Raw genomic sequence first — 22,773 nt, forward strand, 5'->3', positions numbered from 1 at the left:
AGCTCTTGTGGGGATGCGTCTGGTAGTGGAATTGCTGGATCATGTGATGATGCTGTTACAACACTGTTTCCAAGATGTAAAAAATTTAAATGTTACCTTTTTGTCTTTTTCCACCTGATGGAAAAATAATCTGCATTTCTCGTAAACTGTGTTAAGTATTTAAAAAAAAATCTGCAACTCTACACCCATTAAATAACAACTCCCTTCCCCCTCTGACTCCAGCTTCTGGTAACCACCCTTCTACTCCATGTTTCTATGAATTTAATTACTTTAGATATCTCATATCTTTCAATCATACAGAACTTGTCTTATAACTGCCTTATTTCATTTAGCATAATATCCTCAAGGTTCACCCAAATTGTAGCATGTGACACAATTCCCTTCCTTTTAAGACTGAATAATATTCCATTTGGGGAATCTCCAGATCCTGGTTGATTCCTAATTATTCATATATTTATGGAATTAAGTAAAGTATTACTATCTTTCTAAAACTCAAACAAATGTGAAAGGTATATATATTCAAAGAATTGTCACTTCTTCCCTGTCCCTACTAATTTTTCCTTTTTTTATGCCCCTCCTTCCGCCACAGACAACCAATTTGTTTAGTTTTCCTATTATCCCTTCCTATACTTTTTTTTCTTGCATAAATGAGCAAGGTATGGCTGTTTTTAGGCTCTTTTCACATATTGGCAAATTGCTTTCCAGGAAGGCTGATTCAATAAACCCTCCCGTGAGGAGGAGATAATAGTTCCTGTTTTACTGGAAGCGGGGCCACAGTGGATAGTTGGTTGTTTAAGTCTTTGGTAATTTGATAGGCAAAATGAACTTCTTGTCCTAGCCTGCATTCCCCTGATCTCCTCTGAGGTCTATATATGTTTCAAATGTTTCTTGGCTGGTTGTATTTCCTCCTTTCTGAGCTCTCTCTTCTTGGCCCACTTATCTTTTGGAGGCTTATGTTTTTGTGTGTTTTTTAAAAATGGATTTTTATAGGCCCTTTACACAAAGAAGATATATTAACTCTTTGTCCGCATCACCTTTTGTACATTTCTTTAGAGAACCCACAAATCCTGCCTAATGTGTCCCTAAAATGCTTTCCCTGAGGAGCTACTAAGTTTATCCTTTGCATCCAAAGCAACCAAAATCTGTCTTGAAGGGGTGCAGGAAACAAATGGTCAGTGAATCCAATGACCCCATTGATAGCCAAGGCAAGAAACACTCCTGTCTGTTTGCACATACAGAGTTTCTGAAGCTTGTGAGAGATTTTGAGCTTGGTTGGACATATATTAGTATTGCTCAGTTTCAACTGCACATGCTCTCTATCATCTAAGATGCTACTTTTGAAAAGAATGTTTGAGTCTGTGCTTGGTTTAATACAAATCGTTCTATTACATATTAATTAGTTCTAACGAGAAATACGTTTTGTTTGATGTGAACAAGGGATTTTGAGCTTGGCTTCACATGAACTGTTTAGGATCCACTGGAACTTGCTCTATTGCCTCATAAGAAATTGGTTTTAAGAAGAATGATAGATTCTGAGATCATTTGACATAAACTGCTTAGTTTTGTCTAAACTTACTCTACATTTTTAAAAAATTTAAAGTGCCATTTCCTGGTTGTTTCAAATTGCTTGATTTCATTCAGATTTGCTCTGTGTCATCTTAGGAAGTTGGCTTAGGTATAAATGTGTGATTTTGACATTGTTTTCACTTAACCTGCTTAGATTCACTTTAATGTGCCCTAACTTGCACCAAGATGGGTACTTTTGAGATGGCTCTGTGCTTCTGAGCTTGTGTGCACGTACAAAGTCCGTATAGCACTTATGAAGCTCTTGAGAAGAATGGGACACCTATGTATGTGCGAGTTTTGATGAGCATGTTTAGACAGTGACAACTGCATCCTGACTGCCCCCTGGCAGGCAGTGACTGTAAGACACATCCCAATTTCACAGATGCTAACATGTGAAGGAAAAAAATGTGTGACATCGAATTTAAGAAGCAGAACAATCAGTATTTGGGAATGAGGAGTAAAAGGATAAAACGAAATTTAAAAAGTTCTCCTAGTTTGCCAGCTTGGACAGATGCACCCACTCTATTGTTGTCTATGTTTTCACCACTATAATAACCATGAATAATATCCTAGAAATAAAGTTATGAGAATTCTTGGCCACATCTTAAGGGTAAATTCCTAGAATTGGATAGATTAAAAATTATGTTTCATTTGCTGCTTCAGTCTGCATTTTTGCAGTGCTATCGAATTTGCTTTCATAAATTCACAAATCATTTGTACTTCTCTTCTTACAAATTGCCTGTTAATCCTGTGACTCAACCTTCCTCTGGGATCCTCATCTCACTTCCATTGCCTAATAAAGGCAGTTTATAGAATAAGAACCTCAATCATCTGTCTGACATGTATTGCAATTATTCTTTCCTAATATATACTTTTACCTATTAGTACTGGCGTGTTTGGATTTTAATATTTTTATTACAATACATTTAAAACATATAGCTAAAATTTAAAATAGTAAAATGAACACCCACTACTTTGCTTTTTTAAATCTTAACATTATTCTACATTTAGTTCAGACTTGTTTTAAAGAAATACCATTTTGAAGATAAACTTGAGGTCTCCATGTCTCCTCCCCAATCCCAAGCCCTTCGCTATTTTTTCATTTATTTAACCACTATCATGAATTTGGTAATTTCATTCCATATATTTGCTACAAGTTTAGATATCTACAGATTTTCAATATTATTGTTTGTTTTACACTTTTTACTTTACATTTTGTGTATTTGGCATATACCCCTCTGAACTGTGCCCTCTTCATTTAACATTTTCCCCCAACATTTCTCAATGTTCATATATGTAACTGTAGTTCATTCACTTTAGCTGCAGTATATTTGACTATATTAACATGTCATAAATGATTTATTCATTCTCCCTAGCGTGAATTGAATACTCACATTGTTTCCTCTCTTTTTGCTATTGCAAACAATTTTGCAGTGAGTATTTGTAAATATGTCTTCTTTAGCATTATGTGAGAATTTCTTTCCTGGATGGTAGAGTATAAAAATCTTCTGCTTTACTAGATGCAATCAAATTCACCCCCAGTTGTTATATCAATTCAGGAGCAGTGTAATAGAGTTTGCTTCTCCATATTCTTACCCACACTGGGTATTTAACTTTTGCCAATCAGATAGGGATGAATTGACATTCATTGTCATTTTAATCTGTATTTCCAAGATGACCTGTGAGATTGAGAATCATTTTGTATGTTTATTCATAAATCATCATTTGCTTGCTCATATTGTTTGTCCTTTTTTATTGGATCATCTTTTTTATTGGTAGTAGATGCTCTTTAAATGTTCTGTACATAATTGTCCGTTTTACACATTGTAAATATCTTCTCTCAATGTGTGGCTTGCCTTTTAACTTCTTTTCTTCTGTTCTGATTGTGAAGAAGATTTATATGAACATAATCCAATTTATCAATCTTTTCTTTATGTTTTGTGCTTTCCTTTAAATAGATCTTCCTTACCAAAAGATTATAAAGATATTCTTTTATATTTTCTTCTAAAATTCTTAAAACTCTGCTTTTGAAATTTGGGTTTTTAGACCAGTTAAAATTTATTTGGTTTACAGTTTGCAGTCAGAACTTAGTATTTTCCATATCTCTCCTGCAACAGTTTTTTCTCCATTAATTTATGATGCTATCTTTTTCCTATGTTGAGTTTCCATATACTCTAGGTTATGTTCCTGAGCTTTATATGGAGTTTAATCCTGTTCAATACTTTGAGTGCATTTCCAAATTGAAGACTATTTTTAAAATAAAATTTTAGAAAATATCCATGGATTACTTCTTCAAAATAAAAGGGACTTTTCATCATTCCCACCATTCTTTTGTTCTGGAGGTCCTAGAATCCCTACCAGTTGAATGTTGAGGTATCTCAACTTATCTTCCATGTCACTTAACTGCTCATGTTTTAATATCTCTTTGCCTTTCTATGGTGCATTTTGTGTGAATTTCTCAATTCTATTTTTTTTAAGTAATTAAACCTCTTTTTGTTTCTATTTTGTAAAATTAGACGATGATTTTTCTTTCTGTGATTATGTTGTTTTAATTGATTCTTTTTAAAATCTATTTGGTTTTCTTCAGCTCTATTTGCTTTATTTTGTAATCTCTTGCTTTTTTAATAGAAAGTATGTCTTCATTTTCCTCTTTGAGCCTCCTAATATTTAAAAAATAATATTTTGTAAATTGATTTTATGCCCTAGCTGGTTTGGTTTAATGGATAGAGCATTGGCCTTTGGACTGAAAGGTCCCGGGTTCGATTCAGGTCAAGGGTACATGCCCGGGTTGTGGGCTTGATCCCCAGTAGGGGGCGTGCAGGAGGCAGCCAATCAATGATTCTCTCTCATCATTGATGTTTCTATCTCTCTCTTCCTCTCTATTCCTCTCTGAAATAAATAAAAATATATATAAAAAAATAAATTGATTTTATATTTTATAATTTGAAAGTCTTTGTCAAACTGTTGTATAAATTTAATTTCTTGTGCATGAGTCTATGTTCTGGTCTAAATGTTGATTTCCTTGGTTATTTTCCAGGATATATTTTTTCTTGTATTTTGATATTTTTGTTTATGGTTTAATTTTCTATTGAATATTTTTGTTTCATTTTCATTTTTCCTATTCCTCTCTGTCTAGTGGTTTGCAGCTGCCTCCACTGATCCTTCAGGATTCCAATCCAGACCGGGCCTTGTATTGATGTTGAAACCATCACATATTCAATGAGAGCTAGTTCAGAACTTGGCTAGCAATATTCACCTTTCTCCCTAAGCCTACAGCTTATTAGGAGCTATGGCCCTACGCAACATTTTTAAAATAATAGTTTCATTAAGATATAATTTGCATACTATAAAATTCCTGTTTGTAAAGTTCACAATTCAGTTGTTTTTGTACAGTCACAAAGTTGTTCATGGATTCCAGAACATTTTTATCCCCCACAAAAGAAACCCAGTACCCATTAGCAGTGGTCCTTCTTCCCTTCTATCTCCAGCCTCTGGCAGTCACTAATCCTTCTCTCGATATGGATTTGCCTATTCTGGGCATTTTATGTAAATGGAATCATACAATATGTGGCCTTCTATGTCTGGTTTCTTTCACTTAGCATGTTTTCTGTGTTCATCTATATTGTAGCATGTGTCAGTATTTAGTCCTTTTTGTGAGTATACTATATTTATTTATCTAGTCATCAATTGATGGAAATTTGGGATATTTCCTTTTTTTAAATTTTATTTATTTATTTATTGATTAAGGTATTACATATGTATCCTTATCCCTCCCATTACCCCCCCCCCCCCCCCACACACACACACACACACATCCCACTCCCATTCATGCCCTCACCCCCCTGGTGTCTGCATCCATTGGTTATGCTTATATGCATGTATACAAGTCCTTTGGTTGATCTCTCCCCCTTACCCCCACCCTTTCCTACCTTCCCTCTGAGGTTTGAGCATCTATTCGATGCTTCTCTGTCTCTGGATCTATTTTTGTTCATCAGTTTATGTTGTTCATTATAATCCACAAATAAGTGAGATCATGTGATATTTATCTTTCTCTGACTGACTTATTTCGCTTAGCATAATGCTCTCCAGTGCCATCCAAGCTGTTGCAAATGGTAGGAGTTCCTTCCTTTTTACAGCAACATAGTATTCCATTGTGTAGATGTACCACAGTTTTTTAATCCATTCATCTGCTGATGGGCACTTAGGCTAGTCCATTATATGAGTATACTATATTTTATTTATCTAGTCATCAATTAATGGAAATTTGGGGTATTTTCATTTTTATTTATTATTATTATTATTATTATTTGTTGTTGTTGTTGTTAATCCTCACCCAAGGATATTTTTCCTTTAATTTTTTTAAAAGGGAGAGTGGAAGAGAGAGGGAAAGACCGAGAGAAACATTGATGTGAGAGAAATACATCAATTGGTTGCCTGCTGCACAAGCCCTGACCAGGGCCTGGGCCAGGGAGGAGCCTACAACTGAGGTATGTGCCCTTGACCGGAATCCAACCTGGGACCCTTTGGTCTGCAGGCCGACGCTCTATCCACTGAGCCAAACCAGCTAGGGCGGGATATTTTCATTTTTAGACTTATGCATAATTTTGTTGTATCTGTCATCACTGGCTGCCATAACAAAATACCATACACTGGATGGCTTAAACAATAGAAATTTATTTCTCATAGTTCTAAAAACTGGAAATCTGAAATCAGGGTAGTTTCTCATGAGAGTTCTTTTCCTGGTTGCATATGACCACCTTCTTGCTGTGTCCTCACATGAGAGAAAGAGCAAGCTCTCCCGTGTCTTTTCTTATAAGGGCACTAATTCCATCACAAGGGACTCACCCTCATGATCTCATTTATACCTAGTCACCTCCCAATGGCCTTATGTCCAAATACTATCATATTGGGAATTACAGCTTCAACACATGAATTTGTGAGGGACACTATTTAGTCTAGCATTCTGCCCCTGGTTCCCCAAAATTTATGCTCTTCTCACATGCAAAATATATTACTTTCACCTCAACAGCCCCAAAAGCCTTAACTCAGTCCAGCATTAACTTTAAAGTCTAAAGTCCAAGGTCTCATCTAAATATCATCAGATATAGGTAAAATTTGAGGTACTGTTCATCCTGAGGAAAAAATCTGCTCTAATTGTGAATCTGAAATCAGACAGATTATATGCAAAACATATGAAGGCAGGATGGCATTCCCATTCCATGAGGGAGAAATATGAAAGAAGGAAGGGGTAATGCGTCTGGAAGTCTGAAATCAGGGGCCAGCACTTTGAAAACTCCCTTCCTAGATTGCACATGGCCACATTCTGTGTCCTTACATGGGAGGGAGGGAGGGAAAGGTTCTCTGGTGTCTCATCTTATGAAGGCACTGATACCATCAAGAGGCCCCACTCTCATGACCTCATCTAAACCTAATGATCTCCCAAAGGCCCCACTTCCAGTGACCATCACACTGGGGATTAGGGTTTCAACATAGAAATTTGGGGGCACACAATTCAGCCCATATCACCTGCTATGAGCATCTATGTACACGTTTTCAGTTCTCCTGGGTATATCTCTAGAAATGGAATTTCTTGGTCATATGGCAATTCTAGGTTTAGCTTTTTGAGAAACTGCCAAACCGTTTTTCATAGCAGCTGCACCATTTTACATTCCCACAAGCAATGTATGAGGATTCTATTTCCTCCACATCCTCGTTAACACTTGCTATTATCCATCTTTTTTATTATAACACCTATTCCAGTGGGTGCTAAATGGTATCTCACTGTGGTTTTAATTTGCATGTCTGTAATGACTAATGGTGTTGAACACCTTTCCATGTGCTTATTGGCCACTTGAGTTATCTTCTTTGGAGAAATGGCCTATTTAAATCTTTTGCCCATTTTTGATTAGATTATTTGTTTTTTTATTGTTGAAAGAATTCTTTATATAATCTAGATAAAAGTCCCTTATAGGATGTATGATCTGAAAGAACTTCCTTTGACAGCATTTTGTAGCATTTCATCTTCAGACTCCTTTCGTGGGCACATTCAGCAAGCCTCTCTTCAGCTCCTGTCTTCAAACAGAGCAGTGATGTTAGCTCAGATACCCACTCTCAGTCTGACTCAGGGTCTAGCAAGCCCAGGGCTTCAGCTTGTGTTTCTGCTGTGTCCTGTCCACGAAAATGTTTATCTTGTACTTGAGCCTCGGTCTACCTTTCAGTTCTCCCTTTTGTGTTGTGTCCATCATTGCTGCGTTTCCAGCAAAGAGCATCATTCAGCTGTGAACTCACAGCATCGAATTGCCCTGGAAGACCTCCAACAATATTGCTTACAGTATTTTTCTTTGTGTGTACATTTTTTTAATTGTGAAGTTAGAGTTATTGATATCTTTATACGATTTCTCCCCTTGCTTTTATGGTTAGAAAGGTCTCTCCCATCAAAAGAGAGAAACGTGATCTTACAATTTCTTCTTATGGTTTGTTTCTTCTTTAAGTTTAACTCTCTAGTCCCTCTGGGATCTATCTAATTAGTGTACAAGTAGGGATCCAAGTTGTGTACTAATTATGTCAGACTAATGATTTTAAATACCATTTCAATTATGTATAAAATGTCAATATCAACTTTGCATCTATTTCAGATCCTTTGGTTTCAACTCTATCCCATTATTTGATTTTTTTTTCTTTCCTGGACCTAAAGTGGGAAGCATATCATTTGTATGTTTCCTGTAAGCCTAGCATAGGGCCTGTTATATTATAGGTGCTCAACAAATATTTGCTGGATGAGTTTATAACTGAAGGTTGAAGTGGTGGAAGGACACAGAGGGAAAATGTTATAAGATGGTGAGGAATTATTGGAATGGCTGACCATTACATTAAAGAACCAAAACTAGTACCTGCATAGCACCCAGAACATAGTAGGCTGTCAATAAAAGAGTTAATATCTGAAAAGGAATTTGAAGTCATAAGTTCTTCATTAATTTACTTCCTCCAACTGAGTTTTTCTCGCCTTCATTTTAGCTCCAACCTACCTCAAAATTCTTAGGCAGACTCATCCTTCACTTTCAAAACCTGCTCTGTCCCATCTGCCCTCCAGAGCTCCTCTCAGAAACCCATAGCTCTATGCCAAGTCAGGCCACCAGGTAAAAATTGTTGGGACAAACTGAGAAAATGAAAGTTATGATGATAACTTTTGTGCGTCCAAGTCTCAGACCTTTCTCCCCAAAGTCTGGCCTGTCATTTAAAGCCCACTATAATCTGGCTCACAAAGCATTACAGAATAAAAGGAACATTGACTTCAATTCCGGATCCATGGGCTTTTGCCTCTATCTCTTTTATTAGCTCTGTGACTGTTGGCAAGTTATATAACTTTTCTGAGTCACAGTTTATTCATCTGTAAAAAAGAGGCAAGATCTGCTCAGAGGGACATTATAAGAATTAAATGAGATAACTTAGATAAGAGAGTTCTGTAATGAGCACAGTGCAGTATTTGCATGATAACCACGTCCACATTACCTTCCCTCATTTCCAGCAGGTAATCTCTACAGCAGATAGCACAGAATTCTCCCTATCCAGATTCCACCTGTCCTTGAAGGCCCAGCCTCAACCCCACCTTCTCTCCACTTTCATGGGCGCTCAGTAAGCCTTTCTTTAGCTCCTATCTTCAAACAGTGCAGTAATTTTAGCTCAGATATCCCACTCAAAACCTGGTTCTGGAAGCAGAGTCCAGAAGATGACAAAGAAGCATCCTTTTCTTCTTTGAACCTCTTTTATTCTCATTCCCTGCTTGTTTTATGGGGGTTGCATATCTTCAAGTGAATCTTCAGTTATGTGTAGGAAAGGGGCATGTCACATTCTCCATAGTACACTCCATAGTGCCTAGTGCCAAGCTAGACCCACAGTAGAAGCTCAATATTTATTATCATCTGAATGGTAAAGAAAACATAATGGTTGTAATTTCACTAGGCTGGCTGGCTGTGTGTGTGTGCGTGTGTGTGTGTGTGTGTGTGTAGTTGTATGTTGGGTTGTGTTAAATAACTGAAACCACAGGGTAGGTCTTCAATAGTGGTATGTGTTTGATATTGCAAATAGCCAGCCCTTAAAACTACAGTGGACCTAGGAAAGAGTCAGGGTCAGGATCAGCAGGACACTGTACAGTGGAGGTAGAAATAGAATCACAGAATGTGATTTATTCCAACCTTATTATTTTATAAGAAAGGAAACCGATGCCTGGAGTGGCTAATTGCTTTTCCAAGGTCAACCCATGACCAGGCCCCAGGTCTCCTGGTTCCTCAAGCAGTGCTCTTTCTTCTGTGGTGCTTTCAGCTCCTTACATGGTACTCCAAGTTGAGATTCATACATAGAGGAGAGGTGCTAACAGACCACAGTGCGGGGGGAGGGGGAGCCATAGGAATAGTCCAAAAGGTTGGGAGATGCACAAGAACAGGTGAAATCCTCATATTCCATCAGCAGTACTGACCTTCTGCTAAACTAACTTGCTTGGAAGCTGGAGAGGTCTCCTGTTTGGGCTTTTATCAAAGTCCAAAACAGTGAAGCATGAGGACCTCTGCTCATCCCAATGGCAAAGAAAGCCTTTGAGCAGCAAATGATGCAAAAAACATCCTGTCTCCCTGCATTATTTGTTTTTCCATTTGTTTTGCTCACCCTTTCATTTCTGACTATGGAGCAGCTGTCTTTCTTCAGACAGAAGATGACAAAGAAGCCTGCGCTTGGGTCAAGAGGAATTCCTCCCCTCCCCTCAAAGTGTGTGGGTTGTAAAGTAATTATTCTGCAGGAGAGTGTGTGTGTTCAAGCAAATTACACCCTTCACTCCCTCCATTATGCCTGTGCCTGAACAACACCATGCTGACTCACACTAATGATGCTGTCAGAGGCTTTACCTATGATTTTCCGAGCAGCCGGTTTTGGGTGAGCAGAGCAAGGGCTATCTGATCAAACCACAGCCGTCTCCTCTCACAGACACCTGGGAAGAACAAAAAGTCATCATGCCCATGAGAGGGAGCAGATGTAGCAGGCTCAGGCAACAGCATGGCAATGGTGGCTGCAAACGTGCAGGGCTCTCAACTACGGTGGACATAGGTAAGAGACAAGGAGGCAGAGTCAGGGTCAGGGTCAGCAGGACACTCTGGGCAATACAGTTAGAAGTAGCACAGAATGTTGGCTTTGGAAAGAGCAAATTTTATAAATCATTTATTCCAATTTTATCTATAATAATAAAAGTATAATATGCTAATTAGACCGGACAGCCAAACGATCTTCCCGATGAAGCTGGGGATGCGAGGGCCGAGGCACGCTGCTGCAGCTGTGAGAGCCGAGCCCCTTGCACAAATTTCGTGCATCAGGCCTCTAGTTATTTTATAAGAAAGAATTCTATGGTGGTTACTTGTGTGTGTCCACTTGACTGGGCTAAGGGATGCCCAGATAGCTGGTCAGCATGATTTCTGGGTGTGTCTGCGAGGATGTTTCTGGAGAAGATTAGCATTTGAATTGGCAGACTGAGTAAAGCAACTCACCCTGACTAATGCCATGGGCATCATCCAATCCACGGAGGGGCTGAATAAACCAAAACAGCAGAGGAAGGGCAGATTTGTTCTCATTGTGTGAGACAGGTCATCCTTCCCCTGCTCTCGGACACCAGTGCTCCTGGTTTTCACGTCTTCAGACTCGGTCTGGATTACACCACTGTCTTCCCTGGTTTTCCAGCTTGCAGGTGGCAGGTGGTGGGGCTTCAGCCTCTGTAATCACATAAGCCAGAATAACACAGAAACCAAGGCCCGGAGTCGCTGTCTTTTCAATGTCAACCCACAGAGCCAGGCCCCAGGTCCCTGGACTCCCCATGCAGTGAGTTCAGTCCCTTATGTATTTTCCCAAGTCCAGATTGCCTTTAAAGAATGAGGACATGTGGATTTTGGAGCTCTCCTCTACTTTGGATGGCTATTGTGAGGATCCTGCATTTGAAAGTGTCTTTTCAGGGTCTGTGACAAAGCATGAGAAGGGCTTGGGAGGTGAGAGTGGTATTTTGGGACCATGAAGAAGACTAGGGGAGAAGCTATGGAATCTATATTCCAGAGTATGTTAGTCTGTGTCTGCATGATACCAAGAAGGCAAGTCTGGTGGTGATGAACTCCCTCAGCTTTTGTTCATCTGAGAAAGTCTACCTCTTCTTCATTTCTAAAGGACAGCTTTTCTAGATACAGTAATTCCAGTTGGAAGTTTTATATCTTACTACTTGAATATATCATCCCACTCTTTCCTGGCATCAAGGTTTCCACTGAGAAATTTGTTGATAGACTTATGGGAATTCTCTTGTATGTACCAAGTCACTTTTCTCTTGATGCTTTTAAAATTCTCTTTGTCTTTAACTTTTGATAATATAATTATAACATGTCTTCGTGTAATCTTTGGGTTGATCTTGTCTGTGAACTTTTGAGTTTCATAAATCTAGATTTCCATACTCCTCTCAAGATTTAGAAAGTTTTCAGCCATTATTTATTTAGATCAGCTTCCTGCCCCTATTCCCTCTTATCCTCTGGGATCCCCATAAAGTCTACATTGATTACTTTATGATATCACATAAGTCCTGCAATCTTTCTTCACTTTTTAAATATTGTTTACTTTTTCTGCTTTGAATTAATGACTTCAAATGACCTTATTCAAATTCACTTTTTTCTTCTTCTACCTTCTTTACAGATTCTTTCTTCTGTGCTGTTGAAGCTCCCTATTGAATTTTTCATTTCAGTCATTATGTTCTTCAGATCCAGAATTTCTGTTTTGTTCTTTTTCATTGTTTATGTCTCTGAACAAATTCTCATTTTGGTTCATGTACTATTTTTCTGATTTTGTTGAGTTGTCTGTGTTTTATTGTAGTTTGCTGGGCTTCCTTGAAACAATTATCTTTAAATATTTGTTAGGCAATTCAGAGATTTATATTTCTTTGGGGTCAGTTACCAGAGCTTTATTAGTTTCCTTTCGTGGTGACTTGTTTGCCTAATTTTTTCATGATCTGTGTAACCTACATTGATGTCTGTCCATTTGAAGAAGCAAACCTTCTTTGCATACTGGTTTGTGTCAGATAAAGACCTTCTGCTGGGACTGCCTCTATGATCAGAAGTGAGTGGGGCTGGAGCTGTTGCAAGGTCTGTGGGTGGATACATGACTGGCAGGCCTATTACTGGGGGGAGAGGAGGTGAGTGTGGTTCCTACTGGGTCCCCAGCTGGAAGGAACTACTTTCAGGACGATAATCAAGCACAGCTGGATACACAGACAGCAGGCCTGTTCCCAAGGGTGCAGATGGATGTGGCTTCTGCCGGGTTCCTGAATGTGCTTCCACCAGGTCCCTGGGTGGGCCCCTGAACAGGGAGAACTGACTCTGAGATTACAGTACAGCAGGCCTGTAGCCAATCTCAGAGGTGCATTGGGGTCCAGTGGGCTTGATATCAGGGGTAAAGACGCACCACTGGGCCTCAGAGTAGTCAGGGCTGACTCTGGACCATGGTAGACTGGACCTGAACCTGGAATAACAGGGCCGATTTAGGATTTTCAGTTGGGACCAAGGTTGGTGAGCTTCTCACTAGGGGTATTGATGGGTGTAGCTCCCAGGTCCCTTAATGGCTGGGGCTGAGAGGCTAAGGCCAAGTCCAAAGGAGAATGGGACTGCTTTCAGTCTGAAGCTGAGACCACATTCAGCCAGCTTGCCACTGGGATGTGGACATGCCTTCTCAGAGCAGCTCTCTTTGGTCCTGGCCTGCACTGGGGCGTTTCAACCTTTTATCTGGTTTCCAAAGTTCCCACATAGGCACTTTTGCCTATAAATGGATGCCATATTGTTATTTGTGGGGGGAGGATGTGAACTGGAGACCTCCTATTTTGTTGACATCACTCCCCTCTTTTAGCATAATAGTTTTGAGTCTCATGCGTATTATGTCATGTATCAGTACTTTGTTCCTTTTTATGGTAAATGAATTTTTAGTAACTGCATATTAGTTCATTCTGCAGATGTAACATAACTTAATTATCCATCTCCATTCATGGATATTTAAATACTAGAGGCCTGGCACACGAAATTCATGCATGGGGGGGGGTGTCCCTCAGCCCAGCCTGCACCCTCTCCAATCTGGGACATCCCTCTCACAATCCAGGACTGCTGGCTACAAACTGCTCACCTGCCTGCCTGCCTGATTGCCCCTAACCACTTCTGCTTGCCAGCCTGATCACCCCCTAACCACTCCCCTGCTAGCCTGATTGATGCCTAACTGCTCCCCTGCCAGCCTGATTGCCCCCAACTGCCCTCCTCTGCAGGCCTGGTCCCCCCCCAACTGCTCTCCCCTGCAGGCCTGGGTCCCCCCCCAACTGCCCTTCCCTGCAGGCCCGGTCGCCCCCAACTTCCTTCCTCTGCCGGCCTGGTCACCCCTAACTGCCCTCCCCTGCAGGCTTGGTCACCCCCAACTGCCCTTCCTTGCAGGCCTGGTCCCTCCCAACTGCCCTCCCCTGCTGGCCATCTCATGGCGGCCATCTTGTGTCCACATGGGAGCAGCCATCTTTGACCACATGGGAGCAGCCATATTGTGTGTTGGAGTGACAGTCAATTTGCATATTATGCTTTTATTAGATAGGATAGAGGCCTAGTGCACGGGTGGGGGCCGGCTGGTTTGCCCTGAAGGGTGTCCCGGATCAGGGTGGGGGTTCCCTTGGGGCGTGGGGTGGCCTGGGCGAGGGGCCTGTGGTGGTTTGCAGGCTGGCCACGCCCCCCAGCGACCCAAGTGGAGGCCCTAGTATCTGGGATTTATTTATCTTCTATAATTGAAACTTTGTAGTCTTGAGCGGAGGCCAGGGCCGGCCAGAGCAGGTGGGAAGCTTGACTTCCTCCATTGCTGGGGAAACCCAAGCCTCCTGCTCGTTCCGTGGCCGCAGCCATCTTGGTTGGGTTAATTTGCATACTCACTCCTGATTGGCTGGTGGGCATGACCTGTGGGTGTAGCAGGGTATGGTCAATTTGCATGTTTCTCTTTTATTAGTGTAGATATTTTTGCTAACATATTTAATGATTCATTGAACAATCTCTGTGTACATGTACACATATTTTTGTAGGTTTTTAAGGGTGATTTCTGTTAAAAATATATGCTAGTTATTTATTTAATTAATTAGCAACTAATTTAATTAACTTGTCAACCAAAATGACTCAATTCAACTGGCCATTTCAGCCAAATTGCTGAACCAAGAGCCCCATCTTAACACCAAGAAAACATCCTGGAAAGGAAAAAATTACAGCGAGAAAGGGAAGTGAATCCAGTAGTGATTCTAATACACCTTTTTTCCTAGCCACAGGGGAAAGCACATGTATCTTCCCAACATAATTCCTTCCTGGTGTTTAATGAATACAACTTCAATTCATGTTATACAATTTAAATCTGCTAGAATTCAAGACATGGGGGAAGTTTCCTTGCACTTGCTGATCTGGTACATAAAAGTAAAGCTTTAAATGTCTGAGGATTATTGATTTGGTTGTTTACTTGGAGAAGTCCAGTGGGGTGTCCTTTGAAGCAATTACCCAAAGTGTTTCAATATATTAAGCAACTCTTAAAAGAAGCCCCAGAGAAGGACCCTGGCTGGTGGAACCAGAGCCCTGGCAAGGCTCATAAAGTTCCAGGACCAGATCTGACAAGGGTCACCTGGAGAGACTATTAAAAATACAGATGCCCACTCCAATTCACTAAATCTAAATCTATGGCAAGAGGCCTAACTATATTTTTAAAACCAGTTCTTCAATTAATTTTTATCTACACCAAAGCTTGAGGACATTAGACCCAACCATTGAAGAACTCAGTAGTTTAGCCCCTGCAGCAAAAGAGCCTTCTCAAATGGCCCCTCTGCTCACACTAAGGAATGCCATAAGAATCTGCTGTACAGCTGAAACCGGTTTGGCTCAGTGGATAGAGCATCGGCCTGCGGACTGAAAGGTCCCAGGTTCCATTCTGGTCAAGGGCATGTACCTTGGTTGCGGGCACATCCCCAATGGGAGGTGTGCAGGAGGCAGCTGATCGGTTTCTCTCTCATCGATGTTTCTAACTCTCTATCCCTCTCCCTTCCTCTCTGTAAAAAATCAATAAAAATATATTTTTTAAAAAAAGAATCTGCTGTACAAACCGCTCTTATATCATTGCAGACATGCTGTTGAAGCTGTTGCTTTGTTCTTTCTATGAAGCTCCAAATGAAAAAAAATTTAGACCCACTGGTTCAGGAAATTTTGGTGTATGCCAGAGAAGTAATATAATTTGAGAGACGGGGATCAAGAACAATGAATATGTGTAATAAATCATATTTCTTATTTTTGTGGCCAGGATACTGTCCCCAATTTTATAGCTATCTTTCTGCCTTATTGAACCTATATAACTCTTGGGTTTCTACCTGACATACCCCTCAGTTATATCTTTATTTACCTATGTCATAATTTAAAATTTTGTTTCCTATTTAACATGTTGTTTATATTCTTGTATGTTACCTTCAAGCCTTTGTAGAAGGGGGTATGGTGTGTATGAGACTGTATATGTAAGCTTCTTTATTTATTTGTTTATCTACCTACTAGAGGCCCAATGCACAAAATTTGTGCAAGGGGCTTGGCCCTTGAAGCCGCGGCGGCTTACCGCGGCCCTTGCAGCCCCGGCTTCGTCTAATTAGCATATTACGCTTTTATTATTATAGATTTAAAAGTTTCAAGTGCTGATTATCTTGTGCAGACAGTAGCACCATGGTATCTGTCTCTCTTCCTCAATCCTTTTAACATTCTTACCAAAGAAAGTGCTAAAGATGTTACTAATGGAAGGGTGAGGGCATTGACTGAAAGCTGCAAGGAAGATGCTATAATTAAATGAATGTTTCGGAGAGCTTCACAATGAAGCAAATCTAGATGACAATGACATTTCCTCCAAGGGTCCTTTTCTCCCTCCCTGCCTTTGCCTCGCCTCTGGGGTTTGATGAGCCTGGTTCAGTGGATCACAGTGTCATTTCCTTCCTCAGCCAGTTTGCTGAGTCCCAGTGTCAGGGCCACAGACAGTTCTCTTGACCTTGGCCGGGCGCCTGATACTTCTTGCAGAAGCAGCAGGCCAGAACGTGTGGACGGAACAGGATAAAACCCTCTCTGCTTCTGGGAAAACAGCTCCTAGTTTACATGCCGGTGATGGTGGCTTAGCAGTATCATCTTCAAAAGGCAAGGATAAGATGGTTTTAATAGAGGAAGAGATTTGTTCTACCACTCATGCCTTTAATCCGCTCTGGCAGAACTGGCTCCCATAGTGGGCATATCTGAAGCAGGGGCTCACATCTAAAGACTTTCAGCTGAGGCCCTAGAAAAGTGAGAGTGCGGTACAGACCGAGACAGGCCTTGATGCACCACCCAAATGGCAGGGCGCCCACAGGACTGGGCTGGCCACAAAACCTCTTGCAAAGGTCCCTCTGGCTGTTCTCTGAATCCAGTCCCTAAAACACATCACACTCATACAGATAAAGCTCAAAATCATAGACAGCAATTATTTGTTTCCTGACCCACCCAGCAACATTGCTTGTGTTTAGAATTTGGCTGTGCTCATCTTTACTTTCAGAAGTGAATCAACAATTCAAGCAAATGGAAGCAGGTGGGTTAAGTGGTTCACAGCGCCTACAGCAGCAAGCTATGAACAGAAAGCACAGGGAGCCATTGCTCTAAAGAGGTATTAGGAATTTATGTGGTTTACTGACGGGTTTACATAGCATCCGGTGTTGATTTATCTGCACAAGAGCAATATTTTATCCTTTGGCAACTGAGGTACACAGGGTGCAAAGGCTGAGCCTAGAATTATGCACCGGCAGGCAGTGGGTCAGCATCACCTCCATGTGCCGAGACTCATGTCCTGCCATACTCTTTAGTACCAGCTTGCAGCAGGTGATGAGCTGACTGGCCAGAGAGGAGATCAAAGGCTGGGAAAGGTGTAGGTGGGGTGAGGCATGGCAGACCCGAGGGAGCCCACCTACCTCAGGCCCAGCATCCTCCAAAATAAAGTCATCATGTTTTTCCCCACGTTCTTTCAGCTCAATTAGTTTTACTGAAGACATTTAAATACTTAATGCTTTAAAGTGATCTGTGTGTTTTTTTTTAATTCAGTAATGTGTTTGTTTTTGCCTGTAAATGATTTGACTTCACAGCACATAAAATAAATGGGAAATCTCAGCGTCGTTCTCATGCTAGAAGTCGCTTTCCAGAAATATCTATTCTGGTGCCGCAATTCTTTTTCTTTCTCTTTCATTTGGGAAAGATGAAAGCTGCAAAGTCGTTTATTTCCCCTAAATTAGCCATGTGACAACTCAGAGCTATTAATAACCACTCCCCACAGCATCCCTGTTTATGTCTCAGAGGGGTCAAGTGGCGATCGCCACGGAGGGAGGATGGCCAAGATAAATGCGAGCCACGTGGCAGAAATGCAGCCTGACACAGTGGGGAGGGGAGGACAGATGTGACCCAGAGGTCCCCCAGCCGCTGCCAACTTGTAGGTGTCAGAGGGACCATGGCACGGATGGCCCTTCAGCTTGACTGTGAGTCCAGCCCTCACGATGGATGGCCCCCTCTACGCACTCCTGGCGCTGCTGGGGCCACTAATTCTGCCCTTTACTGTGTCTGTTCCTCCCTCTGCTGACCAACTCCTACTGCCCCGGGGCTGGCTTCCCAGGGCCATGGCCACTTCTGTCGCTCAGGACCTGGAGGGCGCTGCCACTTGATCCCAGGTCTCAAACAGGAAGCAGGCTTTTGCTTAATTTTACCATCACACAGCAATGTTCATATTTCTTAGGTGGGTGTTGTTTGGGGCCAAATCACACCCTCCAGCTGCTGTAAAGCTTTGCATTTTCACCACCTCCCAGAGGCTTTCTTCCTATAGCTGGAGCCGGAGCTACGTGGGAAGCCCTGCTGCTCTCCTGTGAGTGACCACCACTAAGACTGAAAACCAGCTTACCTGCAGAGTGAGAGGAACACACTCTGGTGTCAGGTGGCCTGGGTCACTTCCTGGCTTCCTCAGTACCTCACCAGCAGTGGCAGACCTTCCTCTCATTCTGATGAGTAAATGTTTTTCCTAGGGAAGCAAGTGGGAGCAGGTGGGTTAAATGGTTCCCAGCACCTACAACAGCAAGCTAAATCACCTACTCTCTTCTTGCCTCCGTTTCCCCATCTATAAAACGTGAATTATAATATAAAGGGTGTCCCAAAAAATGTATACACACACTTTAAATAATTATAAAGGTGGTGTTGATTAAAATACATTTCGTTTTCAAAATGAGCTATCACCTGGTAAAGTGTGTATACATTTTTTTGGGGAATACTCTGTATATATACACCTTCTAAAGGCTGTGTGGCATTAAGTGAAGGGAATCTATGATCCTTAGCAAAAAAAAAAAAAACAAGGTATCACAATGACAATGATGAGTGAGTCCAAGTTTTCTGAAATAAATGGAAATCTCTCCAAGATGTCCAGATTTGAGGAAATCTCCGCAGAAGAAGCAAGAAAAACTCAACTCAGGGAGAGCACTTCTCTGAGGAGAAACCAGGCCCCCTAACACAGACTGGATAATCAGAGATGCCCTGGGGGCTCCCAAGTCCCTGTGAAGCACGCAGTAATCCCCAGAATGACCTCTTCAGCTTTCTGAAATGCTCAGGATAAAGATACTAAAAATTGCCTTCTGGGTTAAAATATAAAATACTTGAAATGTCAGACCGTGCTGATCAGAGAAGTAGCAATTGAAACACCTGCTGTTTCTATAATGGACGGTAGTTCATAAAGGACAGCATCCTTGTCCACTGACCATAAAACATTCAGCAGCAGAGCTGCATTCAGTTTGCAGTGCCAAAGGTTCTGCTCAGGAAGGAAAGGGCTCTCCTTATGAGTTAAAATCATAATGGCCAGGCATCAAGGATTCTTAATTTCCTTCACAGCTGAGTCACTTTCACTCCGAAGAAGACTACAAAATCCTTTAAATCCACCCTCTCATTTCCATTCCTAGTAGAGTGATCATTGTATTCTTTCCGGCTGCCTAACATCTGAAAGCCCTTAACATAGCCCACCTTTAATATAGAAGCTAAAAGTGCAAGATACTAATTTTTCCAGCTTCCCTTGCATGGATGTATGGCCAGGCTCAGTTGATCATGTGCCCCTCCCTGCCTGGACTCCAAGTCAGAAGTTAGGAATGTGAAGAAGTCCTAATTTTGATCCAGATTCCTGAGTCATAGAGGATAATTCACATGTAGCCCAGTGGAGGGGTAGGAAAAGCATTACAAAGTGGCAGCCATTGTACAGCACAACCTTGAGCATCATTCCAATTTTCAGCATCTCAGATGTAGTTCTCAGGCCTTTCCAGGAATTCTGTGAGTCCTCATTATGGATCTGAAGCTCCTCCTCTTGTTGGCATATATTTCCTTCTCTTCACCTGGCTACCTCCTGCTCATTCTTTTAGATTGGGCTCAAGCATCACCTCCTCCAAGAAGCCTTCCTTTACATACTTCCCTTCCATCAGACTATTTAGATTCCTTGACATGAGGGGGTAAGTCTAATTTATTCTTTTATCACAAGTGCCAGACTGTAGATATTTAATCAATACATCTGTATTATTTTCCTATGGCTGCTAGAGCAAATTATCACAAACTCAGTAGCTTAAAACAACACAGATTTATTTTCTTACCAGTTCTTACCAGAAATCTGAAATTTGTTTCACTGGCCAAAATCAAGATGATGGCAGGGCCATGCTCTCTATGAAGTCTCTAAGGGAGAATTCGTTCCTTGCCTCTTCCTACTTCTGGTGGCTGTCAGCTTTCCTTGGATTGTAGCCGGATCACTCTAATCTCAATGTCTGTGATCACGCTGCCTTCTCTTCTGTCTGTAATCTTCCTCTGCCTTCCTCTTATAAGAGCACTTGCAATTGCATTTAAGACCCACCCAGATCATCCAGGATAATCTCCCCATTGCAAGATCCTTAATTCCATCTGCAAAGTTTTTGCCATGTAAGATGTCATTCACAGGTTCTAGGAATTCGGACATGGACATTTTGGGTGCCATTGTTCACAGACCATGTACTGTGTAAATTTCCATGAAATAAAGCACTAGCCCACCTCATTTTCTATGACCCTATTCTTAGTGTTGCTCCCATAGGGCTGTCTTCTGTGTGAAGTATTTTGATCCTTCACAAATGATACCTCATTGGACTGAATTCACCTTGAGCAACCTGTCTTGTGTGCAAATCCACCTGGTAGCCAGAGGTCTTCATGAAGTTTACATAAGTCAGTGTGATGGCCCTCTTCTTGATCCACTGCTGAATATATACACTGAGTGGCCAGATTATTATGATCTCTGAATGAATAATAATCTGGCCACTCAGTGTATATCCTATATAATAAAAGGCTAATATGCAAATTGTCCCTTTGATCAGGAGTTCGACCAGCAGGCAGGCCAGCCAACCACCCATGTCCCCTCCCCATGGCCAGGCTGGCCAGACCCCACCCATGCACGAATTCATGTACCGGGCCTTTTATATATATATATATATATATATATATATATATATATATATATATATATACACACACACACACACACACACACACACACACACACACAGAGTGGCCAGATTATTATGTGTTCAGAGATCATAAAAATCTGGCCACTCAGTGTATATGATCATGAACAAAACTGTGAAATGAGTAGAATAGCTCTGCGCTGATCCCAGAAGACCTGGCATCCAGCCTTTTCCTCGTGTGGGACCTCGGGTGAGATTCCCACTTCTCTGAGCCTCAGTTTCCTCATTCTTACAAGGACAGATTAAAACTGTTTCCCAGTTCAGCCATGTTCTCTGCCAGAATCTGCGTATCTTCTCCCTCTTATCACAAAAGAACACATACTGTGTGACTTCATTTACATGACTCAGTAGCAGGCAACACTAGATTGTATTGTTTAGGACTGCTTACATAGGTGGTAAAACTATAAAGAAATCTAGTTAGGCTAATGGTTATGTCTGGTGAGGGTGAGAGGACAGAGAGGGTTTAAAGGACTAGCAATTTTCTACTTTTTAAAAAAATCCTCACCTGAGGATTAATTTATTGATTGTAGAGAAAGAAGAAGGGAGAAAAAGAGAAACATCCATTGCCTGCCTCCAGTATGCAAACCTGGATGCAACCTGCAACCTAGGTATGTGGCCTGACTGGGAATCAAACCTGCAACCTTTTTGGTGTATGGGATGACACTCCAACAAAGTGAGCCACCCACCAGGGCCCAATTTTCTACTTCTTGGCCTGAGTGGTATATATACAGACATGTGCTTCATAATTATTTACTTAAACTGTATTTATATGCTTTATTTATTTCTATTTAACTTTTACTTTTGGAAAATTTCTAACATTTCTCAAAGTAGAAACAAGAGTGTAATAAACCTCAGCTTCAACGATTATCCACTTTTTTTCTAATTTTGTTTCACATATTCAAGCCTCCAAATTTTGGGCAACATGGGATATTTTAAAGCTAATTCCAGGAGTTGTATCATTTCACCTGCAAATGCTTCATTGTGTACAGATTCGTTTTATGCATATTTACATATGTGTATAAATAACATATGTACAGCTATGTAATATATTAGTATCTATCCTATATAATAAAAGGCTAATATGCAAATAGACCAAACAGTGGAACAACTGAGCAACTGGTCGCTATGACATGAGCTGACCACCAGGGTTGTGTGCAGAACATGGCGGGCGTTGGCCGCGGTGGGATGGTGAAGCAGGTGAGCAGGGGAGCCAGACCAAGGCAGGGTGCGGTCGCTGTCATTGGGGCGAGCCTCTAGTGGTTACTAAAAATTCTTTGCTCTTGTGCACTGTGGTCCCGCCTGGCACTCACACCTGCTGCCAATGCCAGCCCAGCTCACACCCGCAGCCAGTGCCAGAGCTGCAACTCACACCCACTGCCAGTGCCCAGCGCTGGTTCTGATCACTTGGCACCATCAGTGGGTGCAAGTGGCCGCTGCCAGCCCTGATAGCCCCTGAGGGCTTCTCCACCTCCCCCTGCTCCTGAGGGGCGACCAGGGCAGCAGCCACCACTCACACCCACTGACGGCGCCCCACTCACACTGTTGCTGGCACTGGCCCCAATTGCTCTGTGCTATCAGCGGGTGCGAGTGGGGCCGGCGCCGTCAGC

General features: G+C 41.5%; 1 long non-coding RNA gene across 2 annotated transcripts in view; it reads right to left on the reverse strand.

Moving 5' to 3' along the window:
- Positions 1-10,459: 10,459 nt before the first annotated feature.
- The window catches only part of LOC307114011, a 73,579-nt gene continuing 61,265 nt past the window's right edge, over positions 10,460-22,773 (reverse strand). For both annotated transcript variants that reach the window (XR_013814927.1, XR_013814928.1), the window contains exons 2-4: positions 18,559-18,675; positions 11,094-11,315; positions 10,460-10,543 (exon numbers count right to left, since the gene is read on the reverse strand). This is a non-coding gene — a long non-coding RNA (uncharacterized lncRNA). The remainder of the gene's footprint in view (positions 10,544-11,093; positions 11,316-18,558; positions 18,676-22,773) is intronic.

Source organism: Cnephaeus nilssonii (genome assembly GCF_951640355.1).
Source record: "Cnephaeus nilssonii genome assembly, chromosome: 2".
Classification (NCBI taxonomy): domain Eukaryota; kingdom Metazoa; phylum Chordata; class Mammalia; order Chiroptera; family Vespertilionidae; genus Cnephaeus; species Cnephaeus nilssonii.